This window comes from Ixodes scapularis, unplaced genomic scaffold (genome assembly GCF_016920785.2).
Source record: "Ixodes scapularis isolate PalLabHiFi unplaced genomic scaffold, ASM1692078v2 PGA_scaffold1__304_contigs__length_218370807, whole genome shotgun sequence".
NCBI lineage: Eukaryota > Metazoa > Arthropoda > Arachnida > Ixodida > Ixodidae > Ixodes > Ixodes scapularis.
This window is the reverse complement of record NW_024609846.1, coordinates 88,049,932-88,067,068: the sequence shown is the minus strand read 5'-3', so window position 1 is coordinate 88,067,068 and position 17,137 is coordinate 88,049,932. Positions and strand designations below refer to the sequence as shown.

The window sequence follows — 17,137 nt, the reverse complement described above, 5'->3', positions numbered from 1 at the left end:
TAAACTTATTTTTCAGTGCCTCCAAGCACCGACACAGCACCTGGTGGTGGTACGAACGTGTACGCCTGTTTCGCCGGTGTGTGGTTAGCTAAATCTCGGAGTACAAAAAACGACTCAATAAAGCTACTCGTCACCAGCGAATCTAGATAGGCTCACCAAGAACAGAGGGGTCAAGGAGAAATTGCTCATTTTATGGACCAAGATGGCGACCACACGCGGAGCTTGGCGTTACTTTCCCAGGATCCAGTGACTTTAGGTCATGTAAGACGCAAACAAAGTGCTGCAGCCTTTTTTTTAATTGTGATAAAATGGAATTTTGTTTTCGACGTTATTTGTGTGCAGTTGCGTCGACATTTTTAAATATGCGTGGTAATATTCAAGTTTTCACTGGAAGGTGAATAACAACTTTCTGTGATTATTCAAAGTACGGTGTTTTTGCTTATGTGTTTATTTATACGAGGGTGATTCAATAAATAAGGTGAATATTTTTGTATAAGGACTTCTAATACAGATAGAAGCTTACTTTTTTGTTTTGTTTTTCTACGTAGTCTCCCAGCACTGTCACACACTTTTCCCATCTGTGCACAAGCTTCCTTATTCCCTCAGCGTAAAAATCTTTAGACTGATGTCTCAGCCAGTCGCTCACAACACTTTTGACTTCATCGTCACTTTCAAACTTCGTGCCTCTCGTGAACGCTTTCAAGGGACCAAACAGGTGAAATTCCGTAGGGGCAAGGTCTGGGCTATAAGGGGGATGAGGGGGCAGTTCCCAGCCGAGCTCGTTGATGGTCTGCACCGTTAAGGCTGCTGTGTGAGGCCTTGCGTTGTCATGATGCAAGATGACTCCTTTTGACTGATGACCTCTGTGTTTGTTCTTCATGTCTTTCTTGACCTGCCTCAGCAGTTCACAGTAGTTGGCACTGTTCACAGTGCTTCCTTTTTCAAGGAATGAAATGGTGATTGGGCCTTGCATATCCCAAAAAACGGTGAGCATCACCTTCCTTGTGGACCGCTGGGACTTGAACTTCTTCTTCACTGGAGAGCCTGCGTGCTTCCACTCCATGGACTGTCGTTTAGACTCAGGCTCATAGTGCCAAACCCATGTCTCGTCAGAGGTGACCACCTTCTGAAGAAACTCATCACCATCCTTCTCATAGCAGGAAAGACACTGCTGGGACAACTCGACCTTCCTCTGTTTGTGCTCCGCAGTAAGCATCTTTGGCACCCACCTGCTGCTGACCTTCGAGTAGCCAAGGTCATCATGGACGATTTTTGTGTGCTGCCCCACAGATAAGCTCAAAGTCCTTGCAATGCCATCCACTGTCACCCTTCTGTCAGACTGAATGAGGTCATTGACTGATTCGATCACCTCAGGAGATCTCACTTCTGTAGGGCCTGTCTTCATCCTCAACACTGCTCCGTCCTTCTTTAAACAATTTAGCCCACTTGTAGACATTTTTCTGGCTGAAACATGGGGCACCGTACACAGTTGACATTCTCCTATGAATTTCGACGGGTTTGCAGCCTTCAGCAACCAAAAACTTGATAACTGACCGCTGTTCAATCCTGGAGCATGCTTCTTGGTCAGCCATCTTTGTTACTCGGTTAAATTCTCACAGTGTTGTTTGTAATCTGCATAAGAAATTAAATCCACGTGGAAAAGTAGTAAAACAATAAAAATAAATAAAAAGTAGGCTTCTATGTGTATTAGAAGTCCTTATACAAAAAAAAAATTCACCTTATTTATTGAATCACCCTCGTACTAATGTTATCGTATTGCTTTTACCGCGTTTATACTAGAATCTTAGCTGTATCAAGATAATAGTATTATTGTATACAAAATAGGTAATATTGTGTTTTTAGTCAGCTCGAGCCCATAGAGAGAAGCAAATTAGTTGATTGTAAATACGAATTTTAGTACCCCTGCCACGCGGAAAAGCTGATATTTTTTTTTATTAAATGATAGGGGATTTAACCAGCTCGCTGTCTTGAGTGATTATACGAGCGTCGCAAGCTGATTTGTCGATCCTATAATGTCATTTGATGGAAATACATTAATTTTAATTCAGTGACTGCACGTGATAACATCGCTTACATAGTCGTAAGTGACACTTGTCGAGCCGTGTCCGCGTTTGGTCCGTGCAACGCACCTCCGAAATCTTGAAGATGTGGAATGGGGTACCGGTCTGGGACTGTCACGTTGTCGAGAGCCCGGTAATCCCCGCAGGGTGGCCAGTCTCCAGATTTCTTTGGCACTATATGTAGTGCCGATGACCAAGCACTTGTTGAGGGACGTACAATGCCTAGTTCGATCATGAGCTCGAACTCCTGTCGGGTGATGTTGAGGCGATCAGGAGCGAGGCGTCGAGGTCTTGCAAATACTGGAGGAGCAGTTGTTTCTATATGGTGCGTGACGGTGTGTTTAGCTGGCTCTGTCGCGTCGGATGACCGCAGCAGCTGACGAAATCTGTCTAGAAGGGACTTCCACGGAGCCTCAAGTACGGGTGTTTATATGGTGAGGTTGAGGGACTCGGTCTTGGATGCGATTCCGTGAACATAGAGATGCGTTCACGCGTCCAGGAGGACGTTCCTCCTCAGATCGACAAGTAGGCCGAAACTGCGTAAAAAATCTCCTCCGAGGATGGATTGCTGTACGTCAGCCACATAGAACACCCAACGAAACGTCCTCCTCAGACCTAGGTGAGAGTTAGCGACTGTTGTCCATAGGTCTTGATGGCGGAGCCGTTGACAGCTCGCAAGGGGGGTGTTTCTGCGGGGCACCGTCGGTCCTGTTTTGTTGGTGGAATGACGCTGACTTCCGCGCCAGTATCAACGACGTACTGATGCTTAGTGGTGCGGTCAGTCACGAAGAATAGACGACTTGTTTTGTGGCCCGCAACGCCAGCCGCCGTCAGCGCCGGGCCTGCCTGTTTTCCTGGAACGTGCAGCGTGACTCACATCTTCTAGCACGGTTACCAAAGGTGCGGTGGTACCAGCATGTACCGCTGCTATTTGCAGACTTAGATCGACGACGTCGTGGTGGGCTGTCGGAGACCTGACGCGTTGTCGGACGACGAGTGTCCAGCCGCAGCTGCTTTAGGTCTTCTGAGAGGTGTGCGACAGTCGATGTGAGCACTTTATTAGACTCCAGCAGCTGGGGAAGAGTCTCATCCAACAGAGATATTCGGTGTGAGGGGTTTGGATGAGTTAGTTGGCAAACGTTGGGCGTGTTAACGTCCATGATTTGGTCCGCCATTCGAGCTAGAGTTTTGACGGAGTCTGTTGCTGAGGTGGAGAGAATCATGCGGACTTGAGTGGGCAGTCTCTGGAGAAATAATTATCGGGGTATGCTTGCGTCCAAGGTATTTGCCGTGTCACCCAGAAGTTGCTCCATACGACGGAGTAGTTCCGATGGTTTCCTGTCTCCAAGTTCCTCTGATGTCAGAAGCTGCTGAAGTCGCCGTTGTTCGGACTCCGTCGTACGCCGTATAAGCCCGGCCTTGAGCATGTTGTACGGCATATCTTGAGGGGGTGCACGCAGGATATCCCGGACAACCACCGCCACTGTTTGGGGCAGTGACGAGACGACGTGGTCAAATTTCGACTGTGGGAAGTTATCTTATTCTTCCGGAACGAGGACTCGATGGTCAAGAACCAAAGTTCCGAGTCCGACGACCAGAATTCCGGCAGTTCGAAATTTATTAAAGTAACTGCGGCAGCTGCTGAGCTATCTTCTGAGTGACTCATGACTGACTGAGTGAATGTGCGTCGGGTGATAGGGTGGTTCCAAGGATCTGAACGCCAAAGAAGTACTTGCCTTGACGGATAAGCACGATGTTTGAGTCCATCACGTTCGGGTCACCAATTCGTGGGTTCGTATGAACCCACAATATATTATATTTATATATTTACAAAAAAAGTAAATGAACGGGAGGGTTGTTCGTTGGTAGGTATGGCCGAAAACTGGCTCACTCTCGTGCTCTCTTCGCGCGCCTCTCGCGCATCCCTGCGTCCTTCTCTTCTTTCTTGTGACTGTAGTTCCTACAACCTCTTCTACCTGATCTTTAACTGTGATCTGTTTTGCTGTGTCCAATCACTGCGTGTCTCGCATTCCTAGAGCAATAATTGCGTGACTTAATGTTTTCTCTTATGCGCACAGCTCGTACGCACTTAAAATTTTAACACCCTTATTGGTGTAAATGGCTTCTCCTATGGGGAGCACCCTTATTCGTGCAACAGAACACCCTAGGAAATGGGTGTAAGCCTTAGCACCTTAAAAAAAGGTGTGATTTTTGGACACCCTAAAAAAGGGGTGTGATATTCTCACACCCTAGAATAAAGGTGTGATTCTTCTAACACCCTTAGTCATGGGTGTGATTTCTAACACCCTAAAAAGGGGTGTGGTTAATGTCTAACACCCTAAAAAAGGGTGTTACTTTCTAACCCCCCCCCCCCCCCGGTAATGTCCACCTCTCAGAGATTCCTGGAGAGAGCCCTGCTTGCGACATTTATTTTTTCTAGCACTGGTGACGTAAGCAAAACTCGACAGGCTTGGAAAAACGGAAAGACCGGAAGTCACTTGGGACACAAGCGGCAGTTCATGTTTTTAAGCATGCTTGCAAAGTACTTACAAATAAGAGAGCGATCTCATGTAATCCGTGATAGATGCATAATCCGATTCGGGCAGCACAGAACAATTCGCAAACACAATGCCGGGGATGAAGGCGGTCGCTCACATTCAACGGAAGCCTCGCGGTCACCGATGAGCAGCTCTCTGTCGCGATAGATGCACAATCCGATTCGGGCAGCACGAAACACCGCAAACACAATGTCGAGGATGAAGGCGGTCGATCACATTCAACGGAAGTCTCGCGTCCGCCGATGAGCAGCTCTTTGTTGAAACTCGTCCAACAAACACAGCACAATAATTCCATAGACTCCGACGAAATAAATGGCCAATAGATTAAAAAGTTGGCATAGATGTATTCCGGCCGTTCACGACGAAAAACCACGGTCGCGAAATGGAACTCGTGAGGACCTGCTTGCACGAGAAAGAGAACACTGACGGACGCTTTTTGGAAACCGGATTTACGTGGTCCCTACAACTCACCATAAACTGGCAAACGGCGAAGGCTATGACCCCAGTAAGCCATCAGCGCGTCAGAGCGAGTCGCGTGACAAATGTTCGTCCAAGCGTTTTTGTCCTACAGAGAGCGGTCACGTGTTTCGCTCCACACCTCTGATTCGCTAGAAGCGGCCTTCGCACTCGCTCACAGCCACACGGACACAAAAGAAAGTGGGGAGGCTTATCAGAAGAAGAGGTCAAAGGGGGGTGGACAGAGCTGCTAATCTCCCTCTGCGGCCTCCTGGGCTGCACAGGGAGGGTCGCCTTGTATGTGGGACCTTGAAGTTGTAGTTGTTCGAGTGGCGGTTCCCTTTCGAAAAGTGTGGAGCCGGGGAGAGGCTTATGCTTTCTGGGTAGAACTCGTTGATCGTCGTCTTGTTTATGCGTTTGAATTTCTTCTTTCTCTTTCCTTTTTTTTCTTTATGTGCTTTATAAGTCTATTTATTGGTTCAGTCAGGTGAGTTTGTGCTACCCAAAAAAAGGCGCCACTGTTTGTTCCAAGCTTCAGCGCAGTTAAAAAGAAAATGAATAAAAAGATTAAGCAAAGCGGAATTTGCTCGCTTTTTGCCCGAGAAAGACTTCTCGGGCTAAAAGCAAGCAGATTCCGTTTTGGCTAATCTTTTTATTTTTAACGTCGTATTTTAGGCGGCAAAGAAATAGAAATACCTCTCCGCCATAGCCGATTCACGCAGGCTACTCTCAATACTCAACTAAAAACGGCGTCGCGTACGTCATGTCAGGATATCGTTGGCGCGACTCATCCCATTCGTTAAATATTGGCTAAACCAAAATGGTGTGGGCGCAACCTTTTTTAATATATCCAATATCGGCGACATACGGTGTGTTGCCTGGGCTGTATATTTACACGTCTTCGGTCACCTTTTGCGAGCAGAGGTGATTTTTTAAATCAAAGTTGAACTGATAAAACTGATGCACGCGCGACACGTAATTTTCGGCTTCTCTCGGACGAAGAGTTCGATCGGAGTTGCAAAAAACATTCTCTAGCACTTCCTAATCATACGCGCCTTTCTGTGGCGATTAATTATATTCGATGTTGGTACCGCCGTACACCAGCACCGTTTCATCAAAGGAATAAACATGAACGGTTATAAAATCATGGGTGTAATCGACAGTATCAACATTACGCCCGTCTCACACCGTGTGAATGAAATGTTTGTGGACATCCGTTAACCACTTGACCGGGGACGGAAACATAGAGCACTGCTCATCGTCATTTGCGCCGGGTTTTCGGGCAAAAACCGGTACGAATAAATGGCCTCTCCTCTGGCGTGAAGAAAAACGGCGTCGATGACAATGATATTGACCGAACAGAGGGGAAAGCGGATTTGTGTAAGATTAATGTGACGCGCATTCTTGCACGTTCTCGTTGATGTGCTGAAGTTTTGACGGGACGCCGGACCGATGCATCGCTACATAATTCCAAGCAATTTGAGCTACGTCTTGGTATTGCACAAAGTAAAAAATCCACCGCTTAAAGCACATATTAGATAAAAATTCGAGCTTGCTAATGCAGGCGACATTTTTTTTTCCGGCTCATTTCATAGCTAGCTCCTCGATTTGGGGCACTAGCTACTATACCGCGATGACGATCAATCGATGTCGCGATGTCCTTACCGGTTCCTCTCGTAGACAAGGGTTTCTTCGACGTGATTAACTCCGACTTCTTGAAATCATATAAGTCCATCACACCCTTCCTACACGTTATGAACGGGGGGTGTTGCGACGAGTGCCTACACCCTTTTAACACGATTTCCTGAGCATATTTCAAATTGTGGGTGTGATAGGGGTGTAAGAGGGGTGTATGTAGGGTGTAAGCCTTCTCGTACAGCCCTGTTACACCCACCAATACTCAAAATCGTGTAAAAATGGTGTAGGAAGGGTGTCGGAAGGGTGTTGGTTAAAACAAACACCCTTTTAACACGATTTTGGGTGTTAAAATATTTACTGTGTACCATTTCATACCGATTATTTAGCGGTAATAATTTGCCCGTGTAATAAAATGTTTTCGAGACCCCTTGCTATGTGCAGCTTTTATTTTATTTAATAAGACACGCGTATGTGACTAAAAGCGTGTTATGACGGTCGATCCACGCGCGTTGCCTTCGCTTCGACGCGCGCCCCCGGTGGCCTTCATTTGCGACGTCACAAGAAGAGCGCTACGGCGTTCTCTTCTAGGAGGTGTTGCGCGGGCACGCAGCGCCGAGAGGAGGAGGAGGAGGAGAACAACTTTATTATAAGCCAAAAACAACGGCTTTGTGAAAAGGAGCGCTTCCTCCGCCAGGGCCATTGGAGGTTCGTTGAGTCCGAGCTGAACCAAGCATTCCAGGAGCCAGGAGGGAGGGAATGGGTACGGGAAGAAGGAAGAGGGGAGCGCAGTGTTACAGTCGTAGATGATGTGCTCTGTATCTGACCTGATCTCCGGGCAGTTGGAACAGTGAGCTGTCCTCTGCCACCTGAAGTTGTAGAGCATTATCGGGGTGATGAGAGTGTTGGCCAGTACTTTGCGGAGGATATGTGCTTGTTCGGTGTTTGGGAAGGGTGGTTTGGCTTTCACTGATGTTTCTGCAATGTTCAGCTCTTTGCTTTTTGTAAGTTGAGGCGTCTTCCGCTGACGTTGGGTTTGGCCAGGGGATCGAGGAAGCCTGGACGTTGATCTCGCGGGCGAGTTGATGTGCTAGCTCATTTCCCTCAATACCCTCGTGGCCAGTATTCAGCGAAGGGTGACGCTGATGATGTGGTTGCGGGTGTAGGTGTTCATTAGGATACCTTGTAAATGTGGCTCTAATAATCTGTGTTCCATATTGCGGAGTGCTTGGGCTGAGTCGGAGTAGAGATTAATGTTGGCGTTGTTGTTTTCAGTGAGTAGAAGCTTCGTGTATGGCACATTTATAATCGCGTGCGTTTTCAGAGTGGGGGGTGTTGTCAAAGGGCCCTTCCATGTGTGTGTGATGGGTGCTGTATGTCTGGGTGAATAGATTGCGCAGGCGTATGATCCAGTGTGGGAACGTTTTGCGTCTGTGTATATTGTTATACATGTTTCGTCTATGCGGTGTTTTGTAGCTTGTGCTTGACGTCGCCCTTCATGGAGGTGTCGTGTCATATTTTTGGGTATGTTGGGAAATGCTATATTACGTGGGAGGGGAAGGCCTTGGCTGATTGATATATGCGAGAGAAAGGTGATTCCTGCTTTTTGGGGGATGTCGCGTTCCTGCACCGTGTGGGAGAGGCGTGCTATCTGCCTTTTTCTGTGCTGTTGTGTCAGTTCGGTGAGGCTGTTAAAGAGGCCCGTCTACACAAATCGTTCGTTTGAGGTGTATATAGGGAGTCCCAGGGCCGGTTCGTATAGGGTGTCGAGTGCGGAATCAAGTTTTTGGGTTTGTGTTTGTGTGAGGTTGAGGTATGATGCGGTGTAGAGAAGCTCGCTGTGTAGGAGTGCGGTGACGAGTTGCTTCGCCTGTTCGTCTCCGAGTCCGCGTTTTTTTGTTTCTGCAGGATGTCACCTTCGGTATTAGTTTGCCTGATATGCTAAGTTGTACTAGTTTTTTTTGTTTTTTTTTTTTAAGTACTGTGTTCGATTCCCCCCCCCCCCCCCCCCCCCCCCATGAGGAGCAATTCCAATTTTTCGACCGAGAGTTGTAGCCCACCTTCATTTATTACGCCTTCTTGGAGGGTAGCTTCTACTTCCCCCGGAGATCCGGTTTCGCACCAAAGGATAATATCGTCCGTCTATAATATATAGTAAAGGTTAGGGATTGTGGATAGTGCTGTCATGCAGAGATTAAAGAGTGTGAGGGATATAATTGATCCCTGGTGTGTGCCTCGGTTTATGTCGACGGGTGAGAAGAGTGCGCCTGCGGCTCTAAAGAGCGCTCTCCGACCTTGTAGGAAGCTGCGTATGTAGTTGTACATGTTGGTGCCGCTGCCGATGTCGTGGACGGATTTGAGTATGTGATCATAGGTAATGTTATCAAAATCTTTTTTCACGTCAAGTGGGAGAAATGTTTGTGTCTGTGCTGTCTTGGGTATTAGAAGTGTATTTTGTAGTATTAGAAATAGGTCCTGCGTGGATATGTGCATACGATACCGTATGAGTTGATGCAAAAAGTGTCTTGTGTTTTCCAGGTGTTCTCCTAGTCTGTTTAGTACAAGCCGTTCCATAGTTTTTCCTACGCAAGATGTTAAGGATATCGGTCTGAGCTTGCTGAGTGTGACTGTTTTTTCCGGTTTCGGTATCATGGTAATGTGTGACGTTTTCCATTCGTCTGGAAGTGCGCCTGCGCTCCAGTGTTCGTTAATGTGGTCTAGAATTGTTTCCTTGTCTCCATCGGGAAGGTTGCGTAGCAGGGTGAATGTGATGCCGTTGGGCCCAGCGCGGTCTTGCGATTGCTTTGGGTTAGTGCACCGTCGAGCTCGGCCAGGGTGAAATCCTTGTCGATGTACTCGTTAGCGGGGCCCGTGTAGGTTTTGTAAAGTGACTGGTGTGTCGTGGGAATGTAGAGATTGTGGAGTTCCTTGAAGGTTTTGTTGATGCCTTTTTTACTGACGTGTTTCTCTATGGTAGGGATCACGTCTTTCTTCGTGCCGAGCAAGGCGCGCAGAAGGTGCCACGTTTGTTTGCTGTGTAGCGTATGTTGGATTCTGTCACATGTGTCGTTCCACTCTGTCATTTCGAGCGTCTGGGCGCGAATAATCGGGCCTACACACTAAACATTGTAACACCCATAATCGTGTAAAAAGGGTGTAGGAAGGGTGTAGGTTAGGAAAAACACCCTTTTTACACGCTTTTTACACGATTTCTGAATATCGGTTGGTGTAAAAAGGGTGTGGTGAGGTTTTACACCCTTTACACGCCCTCTTTACGCCCCACTTGCAGCGATGGTGTCTGAAATCGTGTAAAAAGGGTGTGTGGGCGAATTTTACGCCCTTCATCCACACGGTGAGAAAGGGGCGTAATGATGATGCTGTCAAATACACCCACGATTTCATAGCCGTTCATATTTATTGGTTTGGTGAAACTGTTGCTGATGTACGGCGGTACAAACATCGAGTGTAATTAATCGCCACACGGAGTCGCGTATGATTAGGAAGTGCTAAAGAATAGTTTTTGCAACTCCTATTGAATTCTTCGTTCGACACGAGCCTAAAATTACGTTTCGCGCGTGCATCAGTTTTATCGGTTCAACCTTGATTATAGAAAAACTCATCTCCACTCGCAAAAAAAGAAAAAAAAAAGAATGAAGACGTGTAAATATACAGCCTAGGCAGCACACACTATTGCGCTGTTATGGAATTAAATCGGAAAGATTGTGCCGATATTATTTTGGTCTAGCCAATATCTGAAAAATGGGATGGGTCGCGCCGACGCTATCCTGAGATACCGTACGTGGCGCCGTTTTTGGTCGACTGTCAAGAGTGTCCTGCGTGAATCGGCTATGCCGGCGGGGTATTTCTATTTCTTGACTGTCTAAAATCCGACGTTAAAAACAATACAAAGCAAGATTGAGTGAAAGAGAATCTGCTTACTTTTAACCTGAGAAAGACTTTTTAAGGTGAAGACTTGAACAAACTGTGGCGCCCTCATTTCGGATATTACAAACTTACCTGACTGGGTTTCGCACTACTTATAGCACCTTCACTGATACTTTATTTTGGAGTGTAGCTCTGAAGAAACAATGTCGCAAGACAATCGAAAGTGCCGGAATAATGACACCCCCAGGGACGCGACTCATATCTCTGCGCAATGACACCAAAATATCTAGCTTTTCGACGCTTTTTTTTTTTTTGGTTTTTCTTTGGAACACGTGAAACCGCGTCTTCGGCGGCGTTAAAAATGTTTTTTCGTATTTATCTTGTGATCTCGCGGTCCGTACCAGATCATGCGCGTCTACAGGAGTGGCAGTTTGAGACGCTCAAGGTTGTACTACGCAAAGCAAGCCCTGGCGAGTCCGATTTCGCGACCTTCCCTGTGCAGGCAGGTGGCAATACAAAGCAGCAGAGGGAGATTAGCGGCTTTGTCCAACCCCCTTTGACCTCGTCTTCTGATAAGCCTCCAAACCTTCTTTTGTGTCTTCGTGTTGCTGTGAGCGAGTGCGAAGGCCACTTCTAGCAAATCAGAGGGGTGGCGCAAAACACGTGATCGCTCTCCGTAGGACAAGGACGCTTGGACGGAAATTTGCACGTGATTCGCTCTGACGCGCTGATGGGCTACTGGGGCCGTAGTCTTTGCCGTATGCCAAGTTATGGTGAGTTGTAGGGGCCACGTAGGCCCGGTTTACAAAACGGGGGGCGCCCGTCAGTGTATTCCTGTTTTTCGTGTGGTTCAGTCGCGGCCGTGATTTTTCGTCGTGAACGGTCGGAATACATCCATGACAACTTTTCGGAAATGGTCGTTTATTTCGTCGGATTCCATGGAATTATTGTGCTGTATTTGGTGGACGCATTTTGACAAAGAGCTTCTCATCGGCGGCCGCGAGACTTCCGTTGAATGTGATCGACCGCCTTCAACCTCGGCATTGTGTTTGCGTTGTGTTGTGCTGCCCGAATCGGATTACGCATCTATCACGATAGAGAGGTGCTCATCGGTGACCGCGAAACTTCCGCTGAATGTGAGCGACCGCTTCATCCTCGACATTGTGTTTGTGGATAGTTCTGTGCTGCCCGAATCGGATTATGCATCTATCACGGATTACATGAGATCGCTGTTTTATTTGTAAGTACTCTTCAAGCATATTCTGATAGTATTCCAGAAGGCTATGTTCGACAAATGTTTAATTTCTCCTAAAAATAAACTGAAGTGACGGAAGCCACGATCGCGTTTGGTTGGTTGGAAGGTCAAATGGCGTAAATAAGTAACTTTCGTCATTGAACCTCTAACCAATCAAACGCGATATCGTCACTTCCGCCACTTCCGTTTATTTTTAGGAGTAACGAAACATTTGTCGAACATAGCCTCCTTGCTTCCGTTTCAATAGACCATTTTACGGTTTACAAACATGAACTGCCGCTTGCGTCCCAAGCAACTCCTGGTCGTACCGTCTTTGCAAGCTTGTCAGTTTTGTCCACGTCACCAGTGCAAGAAAGCATAAACGTCACAAGAAAAGTACAGTTTGAGATTCAACTAGGGCCTTCGGTTGTACAATTTGAAGGGGTTATGAAACAATATCCGGTTGAAATATTTATGACCTTACACGCACGGACCGCCACTGGTTTAGAAGCGTCTCGGTCGTGGTGGAATTGCGAGGGTAAAAGAGAACTATTTCTTTCAGTCTTGCTTTCGCCAAGATTGATGACATGCGCGTGAACGTAGCTTTGACCTTCGGCACGCTTGTAATTGCACGCACTTGCCCGCATAAGCAGAGACATGGCTGCGGCCAGATGACCTGCTTGCAATCGTCTATAGAGAATTTCGTAGAACCTGTTAGAACCTTGATTAAAAAATAAAAAGTGAACCAGGCATTTGCAGTCATTTTCTCGTGCACTCTTTTGGGTTATTACGCATTACTTTATGGGTGTTGGTAATCGTGCCTTTTTTTATTTCCCTTTCTGGCGATGATACACACAATTTAGAAGGCGTACTGCGCAGACATAACGCCCTAATAAAAAGGTGTAAAGAGGAATCACACCCTAATTGAAAGGTGTTCGGAATAACGTCGTCCTTTAAGGGTGTTAGGGAAAAACGCCCTATTTTAGGGGCGTTCGGAATAACGCCCTTTGTTTAGGGCGTTCTGCTACACCCAAATGGGTGTTAGTTATAGGACAAGCCATTTACACCCACAAGGGTGTTACGATGTTTAGTGTGTATGCTTATGTTTTCTAACTTTTTTACAGAGGTGATGATTGTGTGGTTGCTTAGCTGAAGTTTTAAGAAGCCTTTTTCGTTTTTTCCAGACACGTATGAGATGTGGGTCTGGCTTTTCTTTGAGAGCCGAAGTTGTTCGCGGGCTGGTGGATTGTTCTTTAGTTTCCATTAGGCTTTTGGTCCACGTTTTTAAGGTTTAGTTCTTGCTGTCTGTGGTGTTGTGCCTCAACTTCCGAAATTTGTTCCAGGTTTTGCAGGCGAACATTTGTGTGGCGCTTTCTTAGCCTGGTTTGTAACGTGATGTGTATTATGTCGTGATCGTAGTTAGGTTCTCCTGGCTGTTCGCCCACGTGCACCACCCTTTGTGCAGTGCGAGGTCCGGTGCGGTGGAAACCTGTGCGCGTGTCCCCGCGCGGGTCGTCACCCCCGGCGTGTTGAGAACAGTGTACTGAAAACCATGTATGTTTTCTTTCAGTAGCCTGCCCATTTTGCTGTTTGCCTTGTATCCCCATGGCGTATTGGGTGTATTAAAGTCTCCAACGATATAAATGTCGTGCGTCCTTTTAACGTTTTCGGCGTGCTTAAAGATGAGTTTAAGGTCATGTTTGGATTTGGGGGGAATGTAGACGTTGTAAAGACGTTGTGAATTGTCTTGGTATATTGTCGTTAATAAGGCGAATTGTTTTATGTTGTCCGGTGCTGATTCCGTGTAGTGTTTAATGCCACGTTTCACGTAAGGTGATAATAATGGTCGGTCACGCTCGTTGTGTGCCGAGTGTGTTGCTTTGTATTTGGGGAGGTTTTGCGCTTTGTACCTTTCTTGCAACAGTATGACGTGTGGGGGGGGGGGGGGGGATCGTTCTTGATTTGAGAAGGTATTGCGTGATGAACGCTTTTTTGTGGTTGATTGCGCGGCAGTTCCACTACCATATATGAAGGTTCTCAGAACTTATTTGAGGCATGCACTATATACCCTTGCGTTCTTTGAGTGGGTTCTCGCAGTGTCATCCCGGTATTGGGGAATATGTCTCTTTTGTGATTAGAGCGTGAGTTCATGTTGTCGGAGTTCCAATCTTTGTCGGGGAGAAGATATTTGAGCGCGCGGTTTACGCGTTGTTCTAGCAGGGTCAGTCGCATTTCGTGGCGTTCATAGTTCGATGCGAGTTTATCAACACTGTTGGTTAGGCGGTCTAGCTTCTGTTCCAGTTTGTCAAAACATGCTACTATTGCATCACGTTTGTCCAGGCGAGATACTATTGTGTTTGTTGACAAGAAAGAATTTGCTTGTTTTGTGTGCTGTTGGTATGGACGTGCTGCGTAAATGGGAGGAGGATTTGCGGGTGACGCGTCGAAGGTGGGGGTTTCGGGTTATTGAGGGGGAGCTGGAGTGCTTGGCTCACCTCTCTGTTTGGGTGTGGCGGTTTTCCCCGTTTTCCGGCAGGGTGATTGGTTTTTACTGTGGGTCGTCCATTCGTTTCGGTTTTTCGCGTCTGTCGATGTGATTGGTGGTACTTGAGGTGCGTACAAGGGGGTGTTTCTGTGCATGTCCTGTCGTGCTGGCTGCCCTTGCCACGGCTGCGAGGGGGCGTTTCCTTGCTCGTCATGTCATGGTGGCTCCCTTGCTACGGCTGCGATGGCTGTCCTTCCGGTGGCAGTGCGGGGAATGCGTGCACATAATCGGGGCCCTGATGTGGTGGCGGTGCCTGGTTCAGTGCGCCCCATGCGCATGCAGGCTGTCGATGTGGTGGGATTATGGTGTTACGCAGTTTGATACGTTGAACATAGGATTCTTTGGTCCGCCTCTGATCTTTTTGTTTCTTGATTGGGCAATCGGGGCCGTTGGTCCTATGCTCCCCTCCGCAGTGGATGCAGAGAAGGAAGCATTGGAGTTCTTTTCCTAGTTGCTTGAGTTGTTTTATGCAATCAGCACATCTGGTTATGGGTGATCTGGTGGTGCAGTTGCCTGAGCGATGATCATACATCAAGCATAGGGAGCAAAACTGTGCCCTCGGGTGATGGGGCCAGTACCGGAATATAGCTCGGTGATAAAGGGATACGGTGCTTTATTCAATGGTAATAATAGCTGTTTTTGTCATGCCCATAATGCAGGCGGCAATTATGTGGGTCTGAAAGTGGTAAGGTGCTGCATGAGGTGTACGGAAGTTGTGCCGGGATCCACTTCGTGAATTACTCTTTTGTACAAGTTGACCGGTGCGGTGATAAACGCCTGGACTGTGTATACGGTTTGTCCAAGTGGGAGCTGAGACAGGGCCGCAATTTTCTCCGCCTTCTTCGGGCTTGGGGTTTTGATCACTATTATATTGTTTTGTTGCTTGATAGGCACCGTTGATATGTACCCTTGATATGCACATTGCAATCACCCTACGGCGATTGCAATGTGATGCTCTTTGTATTGAAGAAGGTTCATGGTACTCTCTGGTCGGATTATGACTCTATTGAGCTCCGTTGAGGGTACGGGGGTAGTACGGGCCTTTTTTCTGTATTCGACACGTCTGAAGTTGTCTTCTTTGGTAGCTGTATCGTAACGGTGGGTGTCTGGTGCCGTAATGGTACGCGAGGGTGAGGAGGGGGTGGTATGCTGCTTATCAGTGATGGAGTTGTCTCCGACGGTGTTTGGCCGCCATCGAAAGGGGCGGTGAGACCTTCCATTGTTGGGTGAAAATGAAGTAACCGCCAATGCCGTGAGTGAACCTCTATCCAATTGTGATGTCGTTATTCCCCTGTTGGATGGAAAAACTGAAAACCGGGGGAGCTCACTGTGGAACGGTTCGGATAGGTAGACTTCGTCTTCATCCGGTCCGGCCTCCGACGCTTGGATGGGGTGGCTGCTTCGGTGTTTTCCTTGGCGAGCTGAAATCGGGGGCCAGGGCGTGCCTTACTCCAGGCCAGGTGGTGGGCCGGCCGCGCCGAGCGCCGGCTCAATATTTATGCTAGGTCACGTTTTCGGAATTCTCGGAGCCCGGGGAAAGTCGACTGCTCTGCGCGGAGGTTGAAACGAGACTCGCAGCATTGCGAGGATCACAAGTGGTTGCGGCGCCGAGAGCATCAGAAGCGGCCTCAGTGCCGAGAGGATTAGAAGCGGCCGGGGAGTGAAGAACGACATTCATGCTTTCGCATTTACAACTCATAAGAAGGGCTTACGTGTACCTCTAGCTTTTTGTTGTTTGACCCGTCAAAATTCCTGAGAACAGAACAGATGAGCTGCGGCCGTATAAGCGTCCCGCTTCGGATTTTTTTATACAGCAGGATCTAGTGTTGCTTTCTGGCAGTGCCTGCCTTGTCATTGACTTCACTCGCATGCATTAAAACAGCCGCGGCATACTTTTCTATCAGTCGGTAACTCCGACCTTCTAAGAGCACTTGCCCAAGTTCAAGCAGTATGTGCGACAGCGCAGCTGTGCGGGAAAAAAAATTTGGACAATATAGAGTCCTCATTTTTGTCCGAATAGTTCTGACCTTCAAAAGCGAGCGAAACAATAAAGAAAAACAGCATTTATCTTAAGGCGGATGCCATAGGCGACGCTGTCTTGCACTTGCGACTGCGAGACGCACTTTGCAATCGACAAATGTTCTTATGCCAGGATTACCTCCTCTATTCCAAAGACCTGGCAAACAGGCCAACCAGGTTTGCCTCTCTACAAAAATAATTACCTTTTTTTAAACAGACAAATTGCCACAATAATATTGCAACGCGGCCGCAGTAGAATTTTATCGTGTTCGTCGCCATTTCAACCGGACTCCTACTGCTATGAAGGGCGGTTTTGTGCCAGAGTGCGGTGCCAGTATTGCCTCGCCGCGTCCTCCGGGCAGCCGTTTCGTGCTATACCGTACAAAGGTAATTTTCTAAGAACGACATGAATAAGCGAGTCCAAAGCTTTAGTAATGAAAATAATCCCTGGAGAAGGGGAACAAGAAGGACAAAGGACAAACACAAATCTTTCGGTCGCGCACCAGTTACCTAGTTGTGTTTAGAGATTTGCGTTTGTCATTTGTTTCTCTTGTTCCCCTTCTCCGGGGATTATTTTCATCATTGTTGTCCAGCTCGCTTGCACCTTTGCATTTAACTGCATTATAATCCAAAACTTTGATGGAATACAAAAACATTTGAATGGTTGTATCAATTAACATACTTCGCCGTTTACTCCGCGTTGTAAAACAAATTTATAGTTCGC

At 47.4% G+C, this 17,137-nt stretch overlaps 1 pseudogene; it reads right to left on the bottom strand.

Annotated features, from left to right (window-relative positions):
• Positions 1–7,717: 7,717 nt before the first annotated feature.
• On the bottom strand, positions 7,718–9,055 carry LOC115313735 (annotated as a pseudogene).
• Between the last annotated feature and the right edge of the window lie 8,082 nt (positions 9,056–17,137).